The 17,745-nt window shown below is 47.9% G+C and overlaps 1 long non-coding RNA gene and 1 pseudogene across 1 annotated transcript; one reads left to right on the top strand and one right to left on the bottom strand.

Moving 5' to 3' along the window:
- Positions 1 to 4,123: 4,123 nt before the first annotated feature.
- LOC103564650 (granzyme B-like) lies at positions 4,124 to 10,102 on the bottom strand (annotated as a pseudogene).
- A 1,403-nt stretch (positions 10,103 to 11,505) lies between these two features.
- LOC139084649 (uncharacterized) lies at positions 11,506 to 16,389 on the top strand. The gene is made up of 3 exons (XR_011542184.1): positions 11,506 to 11,934; positions 14,818 to 14,905; positions 16,235 to 16,389. It is a non-coding gene; the product is annotated as an uncharacterized lncRNA (long non-coding RNA).
- Positions 16,390 to 17,745: the final 1,356 nt, after the last annotated feature.

Raw genomic sequence — 17,745 nt, 5'->3', positions numbered from 1 at the left:
ATAAAAAATAATATCATGCATGCACTAGAAATAAACATGGGTAAATTCCTTTATAAACTTAGAAAGGGGAAAGCCTTCCTAGGAATGACTCTAAATCCAGAAACATTAAAAGAAAAGATTTATAAATAAACTACAATAGATAAATAAAAAGCTTCCTTAATTTGTCTGTCAAAAAGCACTGTAAGCAAATTCAAAATACAGACAGAAAATTTAGAAAAACTATTGCAACATATACCACAATTAAAGAGCTAATCTATCTAATATATAAAGAACTCTGAAAATTCAGAAGAAAAAGATCCAGAACCTGATAGAAGAATGGGCAAAAGACAAGACAGTTTCCAGTAAAATATAATCAAAACATAATGAAGAGTCTCAGCTCACTCAGATTAAGAGAAATGGAAATAAAATATGGAAAAAATGGAAATAAAAGTTCTACCAAGACACTCTATTACATCTCATAAGTGGCCAAAAATTCTAAAATTAAAGAGCACACTCCATGGGCAAGGCCGTTCTTTGGATTGGTTTTGCAGGATATGTCTTTATTTTTTCTTCCATAATTTTGCTCTCATCCTATCCATGTCTTTATATTTGAATATCTCCTGTACACAGCACAAAATTGGTCTTGCATGTTTTATCCACACTGACAATCTCTGCCATTTAGTTGGACTGTTTAATCTGCTTACATCGAATGCGAATACTGATAGGGGTAGGTTGAAGAATATCATATTGCTATTTGATTTCTATTTGTGTGATTAACGTTTTGTTCTTTTGTTCTTCTTTTCCTGCCTTCTTTTGTTGTATGTGATTCTTTCCTTCTTTATCAGCTTTTGGTTACATTTCTATATAGTGTTTTAGTGTGTTCTGTAGGATTGCAATATGCCTCCTTCACACATCACAGTCTACTTTGAATTAATGTTATACCACTTCACATAAGAACATTGCAATAAAATATTTCCATTTATCCTCCCTCCTACCCCTATGAGTTATTTTTGTCATACATTTTGCTACTTATTGCATAAATTCTACAACATTTTTACCTTAAATAGTCATTAATCTTTGAAAGAAATTTATATAAAGTCTTTTGTATTTGGTCTCATCTTCACAGTTTATTCTTCTTTTGTCCTTCGTGCCTACAATGGGGATCGTGTCCCTTCAGCCTGAGGAACAGCTTTTAGTCTTTCTTGCCCTGCAGGTCCGATGGCAACAAATTCTTGTACCTTTGTTTTTCTGAAAATGTCTTTACTTTGCCTTCATTTTTAAATAATATATTCACTGAAGATAGAATTCAGATATAGGTTGCCTGTTCCTTTCAACTATTTAGAAATGTCATCCCAGTGTCTTCCGACTTCCGTTGTTTCTGATGAGAGTTCATTGTTACTCTTATTGGTGTTGATCTTAAAGTAATGTATATTGCTTTCCTGTCTGTCTACTTTCAACCTTTTCTCCTTATCTTTGTCTTTTTTTTTTTCCTGAAGAGGATTAGTCCTGAGCCAACATCTGTGCCTGTCCTCTTCCATTTTTTATACGTGGGACACCTACCATAGCACAGCTTCACAAGCCATGTGTAGGTCCACACCTGGGATCCAAACCCGCGAACCCTAGGCCACCAAAACAGAGTGCATGGACTTAACTGCTGCACCAGTGGGTGGACCCCCTCTTTGGTTTTGTCAGTTTGGCTGTTATATGCTTTGCCCTCCCCAAGGTTCACTGAGCTTCCTGAATCTGTGGATGAGGAAAGTAGTCTAGCAATAGGCCTATGATGAAAAGGAACCAGTGGTTGCACTTCTTTTATGGTGAAATGTGTTTGTTGGACAAAAGCAGCATTGTGTGGGATAGCAAGACAGGAAATCAAGCCTGTGAGTTCTGTAAGTCCACAAAGGGGGAACCAGCAGAAGTATGGTGGTGGGCAGGAAGACAGAGCCACCCCAAGACATGATCCCAAAAGAAATTAGCAAGATCTCACATTTCTTTGGGCCTCTCTCCCCCAGGAGCTGGCCTGGTGGTTCTCTCCCTGCCGTCCTGGGACCCAGCTCTTCTTGTGGGTCTGGAGGGAAGGAGGGGAGATGGGAGTGGGTTTGGGTGAGTAGAGGCATTTCCTTGAGGTCATTCCAGAGATCTTTTATTGATTTCTATTTAAATTTTCATTACAGAGGTACTTGAGGAACAGAAGGATTGTTTCCTCAAAGGCAGGGGTAGGGCAGGGGACACTTCCACAGACAAAGGAGATTTGAAGGAATCAGCATGATTAGGGTGCTTTCCCACCCTCATCCAAATGTGCCCCTGAGCAGACCTCAGCTCACTAAGCCAGGTGTTGGAATCCTTGTCACAGAAGTGTTGCACAGCAGGCCAGAGGTTTTCTCTCCAGGGAGGAGCCTGAGCAGAAGCTCAGCTCTTGTTCAGGGGTGCCAGGAAGTCATCACGGGGCGGGGGTTAGACAACATGTCAGGGCGCTTGCTGGCCTGGCTGTCAGGGCGCCTGGGCTCAGTCCAGGCTCTGTTCTAACTCTGTGGTCCCTTCAGTCGGCCACTGCCCCCTCCTGGGACTGTGTCCCTCCTCATCTCTCACAGGAGGAAGACCCGCAGCAGGGTCCTCAAACTTGTATGAAAACCACAGAACCATTTCCTCAAAGTACATGTGATATCTAAACTCAATATGCATGTGCTGGGCTAATTTTTTGAATATTATTTTTGTTTTGCTTTTGGCATTTTCCTTTTTGTTTATTTCCATCAAGGAGCCACGTTCTTAGTATGTCTTCAAAGCAGGGATATCTTTTCAGCTCCAGATCACAAGCTGCGTGTCCTCACTGCTCTGCGCTTGTGAAAGTACCGGCAGTCATGAAGAGATTGTGTTGCTGCCTACTTTGTGCACAGCAAGGTGGGAAAGGCCGAGCCTGTGAGGGTTACATGATCGCAGAGTACATACTCGTTGTCATGATAGGGTAGTGCTGTGTGTGTTTGGAGCAGGAGCTCAGAGTTGGAACGTATGCTCAGCTCCCAGGTAGTGCCCCATATGAGGGGCAAGCCCTTGGAGAGATGGCTGCTGGGAGTGTTTCCTAAGCTGAGCCCAACTCAGGGAGATCTTCATTCAGCAAAGGATCCCATACTTTATGTGTGGGCCCCAAGCCAAAAAACTCCTAAAGTTGAAAAATCTGGGTGGTCTGGAACCTGTGGATGCAGCAGTAACCACGGTGGCCTAAAGAGGAGAGGCCTTTCTACAGTCTAGAGGCCAGCAGTGAGTAAGAAGGACAGGCTGAAAGGGACTCAGGTTATCAAGTGACCAGGTGGCCAATGCACCCTGAGCACTTGGGGGACACTGGGCTGGATGTGAGGGGTTGAGCTGGCCTTGCCAGGTGAGAGATGGGGCAGGGGTTCTGGAGAAACAGGCTGTCTGCTGTGTCCTCCATGGGTCCACCTGTTGACAGCACAAGCCTGGTCCCTATGACCCTCTAGGACAGGGCATGAGCTGAGCTGGCATCTCAGGGGAGAGGCCCTGCTGGAATCACACGCGGCTCTGGGTGTCTTACGCAGGAGCGCTGTAAGGAAGGGGCCAACTCAGATCAGGCTTGTCTGGAGGGGACAAGAGTTGTTGGACACAGATCTCTCAGTGGAAAGCAGGGATGGAGAAGAAGGGGCAGCCTGGAGACTGGAGGGCAAGCTGGGCCCCAAGGTCACAGGAGGGCAGGGAGGAAACTCAGGCTGGGTGAGAACGAGGAGCTTCTCCAGAGACCCACCCTGACTCCGCGCCAGCTCCCTGGCTGTGGGAGAGAAATGTCCTGCTCAGGCAACCTCTGCCCTCCCCAGTGTGGGTGGCTATGATGTTGAGCTGCAGCCCCAGGCTTGCCTGCTTGGTGTCCTGCACCCATGGTGTCATCCCTCTTCCTGTCTGCCATATAACACAGGGAAGGAGGTAAGAAGTTCACCCTGAGCCCCAGGACTAGAGAGGTTCATGTTTTCTCCTGATGGTGCTCAGCTGCAGCCCTGGCAGAAGGGCAGGCCCAGAGAAAGGTGAGGGTCAGAAGGAGCTGGGGAACAGCTTTGCCTGAGGTTTGGGGGAGGTGGTGGGAGGGGCAAGAGGAGGAAGCAGGAAACAGCAGATTTGTGTCCTTGACATTTTAAGGACAGAGTTAGTGCCTGTGAATGAGGGTCAGTGAATAAACAAGAAACCAGCTCTTCCTACTCAGCTCAGAGACATTTATTTGGTTGCTGGTGACATTCTGGATCAGCTCCAGAGAAGGTGGGCTGGTTCCTACAGTTAGAGGCTTTTCATAGGATTTCATGGTTTCCTTTATCCAGGGCAGGAAGCTTGAGAGTTTGATGAAGACCTGTGGACTTGTCCTGTCATCTTGTCCATGGAGGGCAAGGCCCTGGAGCATGTTCTTACAGATGAGTGGGCTCCCAGAGTCCCCCTGTGGACAGAGAGTGCAGATGGCTAAGTCCATGCTCCCCTGGGGCCTGCACACCTGCAATCAAAGTGCCCTCTCAGTGAAGGCCGCCTGGGTCGCCTACATGTGGGAGATCAGAGAGCAGGGCAGGTCCCTGTGGGCCCCTCAGCTGCCCAGTCCTGACTCTGGATATTGTCCCAGCTTCATTTCACTCAGGGGGCTGCTCCTTCTCCTCCCCCAGGTCCCAGATCCTCTCCCATGAGGGCGCTGTGGGACTGTACTTTGGCCTACCATTTAAGGATATGGAAGCAGGCAGATGTGGAGGACACTCAGCATGTAGGGTGAGCCATTTAACCAAGATGGGAGCCAGCTCTGAGGAGCCACCTGGTTTGACTGCTGCACACCCAGGGAGCAGTTTTCTAACACCTGCGCCCGGCATGGGGCAGAGTGTTGCAAATTCATCTTCTGAATGGAGCACCATGTTTGGATGCATCACAGACCCCAGGTAGGCTCCCAGAAGACCTGTGACTCCCCACTCTGACTTCTCCCCCTTCTCTTTCCAGGAGAAAGATCAGAGTCTAGGGGGTGGAGGAGTCCCTACTGCTTGGGTCTCCAGGTCCCAAAACATGCCCCTCCCCAGGCTCAGCTAGGCAGATGCCCAGTCTCACCTCAGAGGAAGTTTTCCTTTCCTTCAGGTCCCCCATGCACAGCAGAGTGCTACTATTGTAATGATCATATAAGTGGGATTCGCACACCTCGTCCTGCTCCACAGTCAGCTCCACCTCCCGCAGTGTGTTGGAAACGATGCCTTTTGGGGCGATTTGCCCTCAACTGGCCACATGGCACACCTCTATGGGTCTCACCTGGGCTGTGCCCCTGGAGATGCTGAGGGGCTGCACAGCTGCAGTCAGCTTGGCTTTTCTTTCCAATTGATGAGAAAATGCAAGAAAGTCCAGGTCAGCCACTGGCCTCCTAAGCCTGGACACCACGATGGGGCTGCACTGACTTCCCTCTCCCCTGAGCCACTGGGACTAGTCAGGTGGCAAGGATGGGAAGGAGTGAAGGGACAGGCCACAGTGGGAGGGGAAGCAATCTGGACCCAGGTGAGCAAGAGCAGCAGGGAGGTTCCCTTACCTTTAGTATCATGATGTCGTTGAAGAAGTCTCCAGGAATATAGTCTGGGTGACGGATGGCTTCTTGCACAGGGATGACCTGCAGGGTCCACTCTTGATTCAGGATGTCGTGGGCCCCCAGAGTCACGCTGACTGAGCTGCAGAGAAAGGAGAGTGGGGATGTGGGGACAATTGGTCACAGGTGATCCAGCCCTGGAGTCATGATGGGAGGGTGACAGCTGGAGAAGGGCAAGGCTACTGCTAGGGGAAATCGAGACAACATGAGACCTTGGTTCTAAGTGACTGTGTGTCCTGTGCTTCTCAAGGACACTGAGAGGAGGGCTTCTGGAAGCTTTCTCTTGCCCTCAGGCAATATTGTGAAAGGTCTCTGAGCTTGCCTTTTGACCAGAATGCATGTTTTCATCCTCCACAGCTGCTTTAGTTGGCCAGTGTGGTCTCTCTTCTCAACTAAGCCACTTGCTCTCACTTCTGACCCTCAGACTGCAAAGCTCCCCTGTCCTATTTCTCACTTTCCATGGACCAATCATGCTCTCAGATGGCTCCTCGCAAGAGCTTTTCTGGCATTGAGTTGCCAGAAGCTGAGGGAGCTCCACTTGCCTCCTGCCCATGGGCAGAGGACAGGGGACCCTGTTGGGGTCTCAGGAGGTTTCAGCTGTCTGTGGCACCTCAGCTTCCCCAGCAGTGAGCAGCCATCGTAACACCGTCCAAGTCCACAAGGACACCGCCACATGTCTTGACCATCCCGTTCATGCGAGCCTGAACCAACGCCATGTAGGGGCGGGAGTGGGGCCTGACCTCATGTCCTCCAATGACGATTCGTGAAAAGAAAAACTGGAAGATGGACTTTCTGGAAGTAGCTGTGGTCAGGAGGGAAGGCTCCGGAAGGTGGCGATTGGGGGTGTCGTCTACAATGCCCTGCAGACACCAGGAGAGAATCCTCCCAGGTTCTCCCTGGAGCAGAATAACCATTTTGGGATGTGGAGCCTCCAAACCGCCTGTGAGAAAGTGGAAGATGGTGCTTCTTGTCCCTGTCCTGCTTCAGACCATGTATGGGAGGGATGAGACCTGTCTTCACAATGGTGGAGCCCCAGGGGATTGTGGACAGGGCTCTGCTGATGCCTTCTGTGTCAGGGAGTCTCCCAACCCTTCTGAGCCTTTGCTAAGGTCCTGACTGGTGCCCGTATCTAACAATCTGTCCATGAGCTTATGGAGTTGGATTTTCTACAATCCTCATGTCCTGTGGGCTAACCTGTCCTGGGATCTCAGTAAACATTTTTTGACTGTGTGAATGAATGGCCTTCACTTAGCTTTCTGCTGAGGTTTGGTGGGGATTGTGCTTGTGGGATTGAAGGCCATCATCATGTAGGGAGGGCCCTGTGTGGAGCAGCCTATGGCTTGGGAAGGCAGGGGGAGGTGGGGTGGAAAATGGGGTCCCTGGGCCTCTGGCAGAGCCAAAGCAACAGGAAAGCCCTGCATGCAGTCACCCAGCCGCTTCTGAGATCCACTGCTCCCTGGGGTCCTCTCCTGGGAGGGGTGAGCGGGATGAGGGCACCAAGAAGTGAAACTGTTTCTTTAGCTGGTTCCAGTGACAATTCCTCTACTGCAGCCGGTTTGTCTGATCTGCCGTTTCCTGAGTTGGACTGAGGGACTTTAATTACTTATCTTTTAGAGCTCCATTTCCTCTGCCCAATGCCTTTCTATGAAGAGCCCACTTTCCAGTTGATTAGAGAGAGGCTCACACGCTAAATCTTTTAGTGAACACCCTTCCTTCCTGCCATCCTTGTTGGGTGTCTATGCAGCATCAGACTTGTTAGTCTGTTTGGGATGGGAGCTGGGTTCTAGAACTCTCTTGGTCTGAAATAGAGGAAAATCCATAAGTGTGCTGGGTAGAAGGGTCAGGAGTCCAGAAGGTTTTGTGAGATGGGCTGGAGCCTCTGGCATGGGGATGGTCACTCACCTGTTGCAGGCTCAGGGGGCAGAAGAAAGGCCAACAAGAGCAGGAGTGGATTCATGTTCCTTGAAAGTCTGCCCAGGTCAGAGCTGCTGGTCATTATTCCTTCTAAATACTTGGTAAGGGAGAGGAAGGCAGGGGTGTGGCCCAGGACCTTACAGACCTCCTCCACCTGTGCTGCTGGTTATCCTGCATCATCTGCAAGGTGATTTGTCGAAGTTCTCTGGCTTTGGGTAGGTGACAGAAGCAGTCTCACCACACTTGCACTCCCAGTGCTGAGTCACAAAGTGAAAGGAACAAGAAAGAACAAGAAAGGGGAGCCTTTGTTGCAACCAGTAGAGGAGCTGGAGCCTAGGAGCCCCTCAGTGACCGAATCAAGAATGTCTCTTTTTCTCAGCTTTTGGCTCGTTTTCCATCCTGAGGAAGTCATGAATAATTATTTAGCAAGCTAACTCCAAGGAGATGAGCGTGATGACTCCTCCGCTTGAGAAGATGGCGGTCAGCTGGGGTGGACTGAGAATCAGTGGTACCAACTGGTAAAGGCTGTAGTGGGGGTCTGCTTGGTGGTGGGAGATAGAAGCTGGACCTGCCTTAATAGCATGTAGAACTGGACACACCCAAATCCCAAATGGTAACCCCACTTCCTCTCTGGCCACCAGTCTAGGCTTGTATTTTGGAATATTTAGAATCCCCTCTTTCAATGTAAGTATTCTGTGACAAACAGAGCTTCTTTTATCCCACGATTTTGAGCAAAGCTCCTGGAATTGATATTCCTTGAACCAAAAGAAACCATTAGCGGGTCTGTCAGAATTGAGGGGCCTGATTGGTTTATGCTTGGGTCTTGTAGCACGAGGTGGGGAGTGTTACCCATATCATAGTGCCTGGTATCTGGGGAGGGGGTTCATCTCAAGAGATGCTGGTCCCTGTTGCCAGGCGATGGGGAAATAGATGCCAATTGTCTGATAATTCCTATGCACTAAGAAGTCTGTCTGGAATGCAGTGAACCATGGCTCTGATGTCCTTGTGCCTAACAGTTATAAATATTTGCAAAGAGATTATCCCAACACTCTCACCAGTGTGACAAGAGATGACAGAGTCATGGAAAGGGAGGCATCATGAGTTCTAACAGCCTAACCCCAATTCTGCTGAAGGAACAGCATCCTATGAAGACATGGAAAACAGAGGAAGGCAACCTGCTTAAGCATTAAGGATGAAGATGACTGGGTGGTGGAATTCTCAGGAATTTTAATGTTCATATTGCTGTATTCTGCTTCTACTGTTTTCCTCGATGAGTATGTAGTACTTTTCCACTCAGCATTCATTTTCCCGTAGTCAAACACACTCATGAACGGCAAGCATTCAGCAGACTACTTCTTTATGGTCTACCTTCTCTAAGGTGGATGTTTTCAAAAGGAAGTTACTTCTCTGAATCCTTTCTCATATAAAACAGACATTCTTGATGAAGAGAAGAAATATTTGCTCAATAAGCTGTAGACTATAGCGTATTATGGTGATTGAAGTAGGAATCAACGATTTCCACTCTAGAGATGGGAGTTTATTAAGTCCCTGGCAGCCTCCCCTCCCTCCACTCTGTCCAGGGCAGTTCTGGCCTCTGTCCCTGAAAAGATGGACGGATCAATCTTGGGGGTAGCTGAGTCTGGGCATGTCCACTGAAGTATTGTGCTTTTCTCCAGGCAGAAAGCTAGAGATCCTGGTGAAACTATGTCAAAGCTTCTCACTCTTTCATGGAAAGGAGTCAATGCCCTGGGCCACATTGTTACACATGAGTGTGCTTCTGGAATCCCTCTGTGCACAGAGAAGGCTGAAGTCTCAGTCAGAGGCCTCTGGCTTCACCCTGATCAGCATCCTTTTCTCCCTGGGGCTCTCCTGACCCCCTCTCAGGGCCCAGCTGTTCAGAGGGGTAGTGGCTGAGTGGTCACCATTCACCTTGGCTCTGAGTTTCAGGGAGATTGGTGGATCCCCTGTGATCCACCTGCACCATGAACCTGTGTCCTGGCTGTGTCCTCTCTCCAGCTCCACCCAGTCCCAGGCCCTCATCTTGTTTTCCATGAACAAAGGTCGAGAGATTGGCTGAAGGAAGTAGCCTGGATTAAACCTGCTGGGAACAGCAAGCCTCCACCCATGAGTGGACCCTGGTCAACCATTGGCTGTTTGGTGACAGAAGTCCTGGCAATGTCACCCCAGCATCACTGTGTCCCTGGGGCAAGGATGGGAAGATTCTTTTCTCCTTAGGCTTGCAGCTGCCTTTTGGTCCTTAGGCTTCCCCACACAGCTGGATGGAGTTTTTGTAGTTTTTGAAGAGGTCCTTGCACTTCTGCTCACTCTGTGTTTCTAGATCCAACTTTTGCAGTGTGTTTGCCTTTTTACCACTTGCCATTTGTCCCCAGATGGCCACACTGCATCCCTGCCCGGGTCTCACCTAGTCCAGCCTCTGTGGCAGGATGATGGTCTTCACAGCCGAGTTGAGGCGAGGCTTGTTTTGAAGCTGGTCAGAAAGGTAAAAGATGGCAGTTTGGGTCCCGCCCTCCAGCCGGGCTCAGATCCACAGGTGAGGTTGCCCCCACTCCCTGCCCGAAGTCTCCCAAGCCCCATGCTATTACACAGGCCCAGGAGAGCAGACAGGTTGGAGGAGGGGAGGGGACTGATACCCTAAATGAGCTATCTGCTCCCTTGTGAACTGTGCAATTGCACCTGAAATTCAGCAAGATGGTACCTTCAGTAGCATGATGTCGTTGACCTTTGAATGATCGTTATAATCCTTGTTGAGGGAAGGCTGTGAGCACAGGAATGACCTGCTGGCTATGTTCCATTTTTCTGATATTGTGAGCACCCAGGATCTCACTTCTTTTTCTCTAAAGAAAAGCTGGATTGGGTAAATCACAGGAGCTACAACTCAGTCTCTGAAAGGCAGGTTGAAGTTCCAGCCTAAGGCACACCTGCAGCTGAGTCAGATAGGGAGGAAGGGAAAAGTGGACAGTGTCACCTTTCTTGACTGGACAGCAGTGACCCAACCTGGTTCTTCAGCAGCCTGTTTTCCATCCAGATGTCTCTCCACACAGTCCACCCCTGAGTCCCACACTCACTGTGTCCTGGTCTCAGCAGATCAGGTTGTTCCTCTGACTAGTCATTGGCTCTGTGTGCTCAGTGACTTTGCTTAGTCGCAGGCCTTGAGATGCTACCGTGGAATTCCAGGAAGACAAGGACTCATTTGTGCTCCTCACCTTCCATTGCAGTGGGCTACTGTTGCAATGTTGTCTTCTACTAGGACCCTACACATCGACTCCCACCAACTTTGTTATTGTAGGAAAGTACAGACGCCATGTAAGGCAGGGACTGTGGTCTGGCCTCTCTGCCCCATCTGATCTTCCCTGAAAGAGAAAATTGCCCTGGATCTCTGTGTTCATGGCAAACGTGGGCCTAGCACCGCCTGGTGGCCTACCCCATGGGATGTTCAGAGGCTGAGGTGGTTTGAGTGTCTTCAGGGACCAACACAATGCGAGGGAGCTGCAGGCTTTAGAGGGCAGCTGGCGGGCTTGCAGCATGACTTGTTTCCTGGCTTAGTTCTCTGTTTCCTCCTGTAGAGATGATGTGCTCAGCCCTTGTTCTGGAGCAAACACACTTTAAATACATGTTAAGGGGACTCTTCTAGAAGACATGCAAACTGATATCTCTGACATAGCCTGGTGAATTGGTCCCTAAGCTGTTCAGACACCTGTGATCCGCTTACCTCTAGAATGGGTCTGCTCGTAGACTTGACCATTTTATGCTCATGGAACCAAATACTCTGGTTTCTTTCTTCTCCATCTGGCTCAGGCACATAGTACAAATCCCATAAATGCTGGCCGGGTACATGAATGAACAGTCCTCAAATCTGCTTTGGTCAACAGCAGAGGAGGAGCGGTTTGAATGCAATCTGAACTTCATCACTGCTTTAACTTTCTAAGTCACCCAGAAGGCAGAATACAAATGATGGAAAATCAGAGGGAGATGGGGAAATGGGCTGGAGGGGTCTGGGTGGCAGCCAGTCTCCACCAGGGAGGAGGGAGAAGCAGTGAGGCAACACTCTGATGGTTCTGTTTGGTTCTAGATACCTGCCCTGGAAAGCTGAGTGGCTCTAAACAATGGGGAGAAGGTGAAAGTGACACCTAGGAAATGGTGTATTAGCTAGCTCTTCTGTTCTTGATCCATACAATAGCTCCAGGTGTACATTACCACTTGTAGCTTTGGAGAATGGAGAATGTTACAGCACTCATTTTCAGCTTTCCCCTTCCACAAGAATCATGTGTTATCCTAATACTAAGTTATTTTCCAGGTGACAAGGATGTGACCCTCGGTGGGGAGAAGATCCACCAGGTGTCCTTAGGAGGAGCTTTCTTTTCTGTTCTTTCTCCACACTGCATAGCTGGTGACAGATCTGGGGATCAGCCAATTTCTGGGAATGGACTGAGGTAAGTAAGGATATAATGGCAGCCTCATGGGACACTGTGAAATTGTCAGTGTTGGAATAAGCCAGGCCTCTGATTCTCTACAGGGGAACTTACCTCCTTCAGCCCTGGAGGGTAGGAGATTGGCCAACCAGAACAGAGCAGCAGCATCTTCTCAGAAAGGTTGATCAGGTCTGAAGTGCTCTGTGCCTACTCCTCTCAGGCTTTTCAATCCTAGAGGTGAAGGGAGAAGGAGGAGGCTCTGTGACAACCAATTTCCTCCCAGTTTTATTGATTCTCACGATAAGAGTTTTCATTACATCCCTCTTCCCCTCACTCAAACAGGTCTATTCGGTGAGGCTTTTGCAAGAGCCACAATCTTAGGAGAACACACTCTCCAGGAGAAAATCCTGGACTCCTTTAGTGGAGATCAGGCTTTCTGGAGGCTTTGGGATTAGCCAGAAATGGTGTCCCTTTGCCCTAACTGAGACCCTTCAAGAGCGTGAATATGACAACAGTCTGCCTTGAATTTGTAATTAGGCAACTGTGTACTTCCTAAAACAACATGCATCTATCCAATCGTACTCTGTGTAGAGCTTCATTGATTTTTAACCGAAGAATTTTTCTCTTTGTACAAATGCCGAAGTACATAGCACTGGTCTCTTGTAAAACACACTTGCCAAGAGCCCAGTCATCCATCAAAGTCTTCGTAGTTTCAGGCAACTTGAAACTGTTAGGCATGAGAGTGAGTACATCATTTGAGTACATCTTGTCAAGAGACCCATGAGAGTTCTCACAATTGCTGTAGCTGGTTCCTTGTACTTTGGCTGTGCAACCACATTTTTTCTGATAATTTTCCTCTGAGCTATTGGGGCACTACCATGGCCTGCATGTCTACTGCATGCGATTGGGGATGAAGTACAGATAAGTCATTGATGAGAGTGCTAGGAAGAGAAGGTAATGACAGAACAGGAGAGCTTGAGAGGAGGGGTTGGATTGAGAAATGCACTTGAGGTCACTGTGTGGTCCCAGGTTGTCCTGATAAAGCTAATGTTGTTCTCAACTTCTTGATATTTCAAAGCTTTAAAGGCCTCACTGTTAAAGTAGTTGGGGCCATGCAGATAGAGACTGAAAGAGGAGAAACAAAGCATTGTCACTCATTCTGAGTTCCTTAGTCACTCCTGTCCCACCTGGCACAGGTATTCTGATGCAGCAGTGAAGATTGTGATGTAGGCAAAGGTTCTGCCCCCAAGGCTGCCCATCCCTGGTGAGGAACCTGGCATGGTTGCTCTCAGAGCTCTCTGCACACAGATGTTTGAAGGCTGTATACTTTCGCACAGGAGAAATTCAAAGTTATGGTGCTACTTAGAATACAAGCATTAAGCTGGAAAGTTTAAATTCTTTTTCTTTGTTCTTATATAATTTAATATAGATATCAGAAGACTTCTCAAGTCTTTCTCAAACTGGCATAATGCTTATGCTGCTTTTGCATCTGTTGGATCAGTCATTCCCAGAAGGTGGAACATGTCAAGTGTCTTCTCATTTTCCTTCTCTATCCCAGATGTGGCTGTTGCTTTTAGGAGATATCACTGTTTCCTACATTTGATGGCTTAGGCCTCCTCCCCACCCTCGATGTGGAAACCCCAATCTGTTTAGCAATGTTGAAGTGATTTATTAATGAATTGCATGTTAACACATTGGGTTATTAAGTACCTATTAAATAATATTTATGAATTCTTGGAAGCATAGAAAATCAAACATGATAGAATGTAATTTGGCCCAAAGTAGGTATTTATCATTTGAGTACATCTTGTCAAGAGACCCATGAGAGTTCTCACAATTGCTGTAGCTGGTTCCTTGTACTTTGGCTGTGCAACCACATTTTTTCTGATAATTTTCCTCTGAGCTATTGGGGCACTACCATGGCCTGCATGTCTACTGCACAAATGACTCAGACCCCGGGTCTCCCAGGGTACCTCCTGGATCCAGATCATATTGGCAAGCAGTTGCCCCTGTCTGCTCTCCTTCTGCCCATCTTAGCCCCCTGTCTCATTGGACCCACACCTAGCTGATCATGACTCTGTTGCTCTGGTCAAGGGCAGAAGGCACCTGTGCCTCTGCTTAGCCATCGTGCCTGGAGAGAAGCTTGGTTGCTCTTGTGAGGTTCTCATTACTAAATTTGTAATGGCTTTAGAACTTTTCAGTGAACAGAAAGAGAAAAGAAAGAAGAGAAGTGAACAGAGTGTCATGGATGTGTGGGACACCATACGCAATATGCGTGTAGTGGGAGTCCCAGAAGGAGAGAAGAAAGAGAAAAGAGAAGAAAAAAAATTTGAAGAAATAATGGCTAAAAATTTCTCAATTTTGGTGTATGTAAGTCCCCAACAAACCATAATCCTTAATGTACACCCAGAAGACGCTCAAGAAACTCCAACGAGGATAAAGTAGCATAGAAGAATGGGCCAGATCTCCCTCGTTCCTCCTTCCCTTCTACCCTAGATCTCATGGTCTCCTGTCCAGCCGAGCCCTCTCTCCAGACAGACCTCTGGCTCCTTCTCCCCACAGCTGCTGCTTCTATGTTGTGTTAGTGCAGGGAAATGTTGGTGTGCCGCTACTTCTGCGTCTGTGACAGCAAGCAGACATTATGCCTTTTCTACTTGGCTTAGAAACCTGAATGCAACGATGCCACATATGTGCAGAGGAGATCACTGCCCACTTTCTACAAGAAGTGTTTTCGACCATTAGAGCTTTATTCCTTTTGTATTACAAAAGATTCGCTTTTATGAGTACTTTTTAAAACGTAGTCAAATACATTGAACCTAAAATTTAGCCATCAACGTTTTTTTGTTTATGTGAAGAAGATTGGCCTTAACCTAACATCTGTGCCAATCTTACTCTATTTTGAAGGTGGATGCTGCCATTGCATGGCTTGATAAGAGGTGTGTAGGACCACACCCAGCATTAGAACCTGTGAACTCCTGGCCGCCGAAGCAGAGTGAGTGACCCTAACCCATACACCACTGGTCCAACCCCTATTAACCATTCTTAAGTGTACAGTTCAGTGGCATGAGGTACATTCACATCCTTGTGCAACCATCACCACTATCCATCTCCAGAGCTTTTTCATCTTCCCAAATTGAAACTCTGAACTCAAAAAACAAGAACTCCCCATTGCCCTCTCCTGCTAGTCCCAGGGAATCAGCATTCTTCTTGGTGTCTGCATCAATTTCCAAGAGATTCTTATGTAAAAGCAAGAGCTTTGAGCATGGTCTCATCTTCAGATTTACCTGTTTTTTAGGAATTGGACCTTACTAGGCAGTAGATAAACTAATAAGGAGAGCTATTATTTTAAGTAGTAATGCAAGCAGAGTTTTGAAGCGAAGTGGAGGGAGAGAGAAAGAGCTGGGGAGGGGCAAGCGATGGCACACAAGCCTGCCTGAATTCATCCTTCTGCCCCTGACCACCAAGAGGAAGCTGAGGTTCCTCCTAACGTCTCCTGAATGCATTCAGGTGGGAAAGAGAGGCCTGGCTCTCCACACTTTTGAGTATTTTGGAGGAAAAAGAGAGAGAGCAGAAATAAATTTCCTCATCTGACCAGGGTATTAAAGGCATCAGGGAAAACGGAGAGGTGCTTGAGCCTCTTGAGGGCCTTTGTTCTTATTTCCAAGGAAAGACCAGCCCAAACAAAGAGTGACTGTGCACTGCTCCTCTAGTCTTTCTACAAAACTGCCTGTCCTGAGAAATGGGAATATAAGCGGCATTGCCTCCAGAAACCACATCCCTAGTGCTGATCCTCAGTGCAGCTGCTCAGTAGTGTGGAGGATGGGATCTTCCTCCACTTATCTGGTCTCATTCACTACTTGACATGTTAGCTTGGCATTAGGTCTGAGAAATCTCAACTTGAGGATGGGTCTGTGGGATCCTGGTCTGGTGCTCTGAGGAGAATTCTAGAAACCAGAGGAAAGATCCAGTGGACAGAATACAGGATGTTTAGGGCCTGGGATAGTCTGTGGAGGTGGACATGGTGGGGAAGGGAGCCCTTTATCAGGCCCACTATACACTGAGATGGGGCTCCTGGCTTCGATGGACAGCATGATGGCCTTGTGGCATGGCCCATCACCTTCCTTAGTTCTCAGTGTCTCCCTGTTGTGATGAGGAACTCACCTCTGGTCTGTATCAAGCATGCTTCAGATACACCTCACAGGGAAAGGTTCTGTCTTTAGGGTAGACTGTCCAGAAAAAATGGAAATCACTTTCTCTTGCCTTTGCTGGTTGCTTCTTTGTCCTTGACTATCTCAGACTCCTGTGTCCTGCTCTCTTCCAGGATGAGGCTCGTCTCTAAGACCTTAATATTTGGACCTGATCAAGCAGAATACTCTAGTAGCTTTCTCTTCTATCCTGAGTTGGACACATGCGAAATATCCATAAAGGTGTGTTTGATGCATGAGTGAATAGTATACAAATTTGCTTTGGCTTGCATGAGGGTGAGAGATGTCCACATGGGTTTCTGAACACCTGCATGGATTTAACTTCCTAAGGCATTGAGTTCTCAGAAAAATGAGGGCAGATAGACAGGAAGTAAAATCAGAGTGAGATGGGCAAATTGGCAGGAAGGGTCTGGGTGGGAGCCATTCTCCACCTGGGCCACTGGAGTAGTGCTGAAGGAATACTCTGATGGCCCAGTTAGGTTCTGGTTATCTGACCTGGTAGGGCTGTATGGCACAGCAGTAGAGGGACAAAGTGAAGGGGACACCTAGGTAACTCTTCATAAGCTCTCCTATTTTTGATGTAGACAGTAGCTCTTGGCATAGAAAATCATTCCTAGCATTGGAGGATGGAAAGTTATATCGCTCCCTTTCAGCTTTCTTTCCACTAGAATCATGTGCCATCCTAATACTTTATCCAAGTCCTGGTTACCAGTGAGCGGGCCATGAAACAGAGAGGCCCAGCCTTGCCCTTTGGAGAAGTTTCTATCCTTTCAGTGAATTGTTGTCAACAATAGCGCTGGGCTCAGCAAATTCCTTGGTAGGACTGAGACAAGGATGGGTCACAGAGATAGCCTGGCTGGGGCTCTCTGCCAAGTGCTGAAGGTGTTGTAAGAAATCCCTTCTTAGGCGTTGCTGAGTCAGCGTGACCACACTCACCAGGAGGAAATACTGGCAACTCTGAAGGAATGAATAGGGCTTTGGGGGACCCTGGCCTGAGTCAGAAGTGATGCTCCCCACCTTGTTTGAATTCTGGGTGTTCAAAGAGCCTGAGTATCACCACACATCGCCTTGGGTGTGATCAGCATCAAGCTAGTTCCTAAAATATCATCACTGGACCCAATCCTTTCCCTTTTAGTCTTTCACTATTTGAAGCCTGAGCCCTTTTTCTGTATTCATGCAAGAGTGGCCTTGGGGCCTGTCCCTTGGTCAAGTGGTTAAGTTCACGGGCTCCACATTGGTGGCTCAGGGTTCACCTGTGTGGCTTTTGGGCGCAGACCTACACACTGCTCCTCAAGTCACACTGTGGCAACATACCACATATAAGGACTAGAAGGCCCTACAACTAGGACATATGACTAGGCACTGGGACTTAGGGGAGAAAAGAAAAAGAGGAAAATTGTCAACAGATGTTAGCTCAGGGCCCAACTTCCTCAACAAAGAGGATACTTTAAAAAAATAATACTGCCCAGCTCTGGTCTCACCTGAAACATGCTAGCCAAGAGCCTAGTCCTCCATCAACTTCTGGGTAGTTTCAGCCCATGGCAGAATCCTGGGTGTGTGGCTGCTGCATGGAGATGGGGGAGGGGTGGAGACGGGGTGTTAAGGAGAGTAGTAGAATGGTAAGAAG

This window comes from Equus przewalskii, chromosome 1 (genome assembly GCF_037783145.1).
Source record: "Equus przewalskii isolate Varuska chromosome 1, EquPr2, whole genome shotgun sequence".
Classification (NCBI taxonomy): Eukaryota; Metazoa; Chordata; class Mammalia; order Perissodactyla; family Equidae; genus Equus; species Equus przewalskii.
Note: the sequence above shows the minus strand (reverse complement) of the source record. Positions and strands in the feature narration are given on the sequence as shown.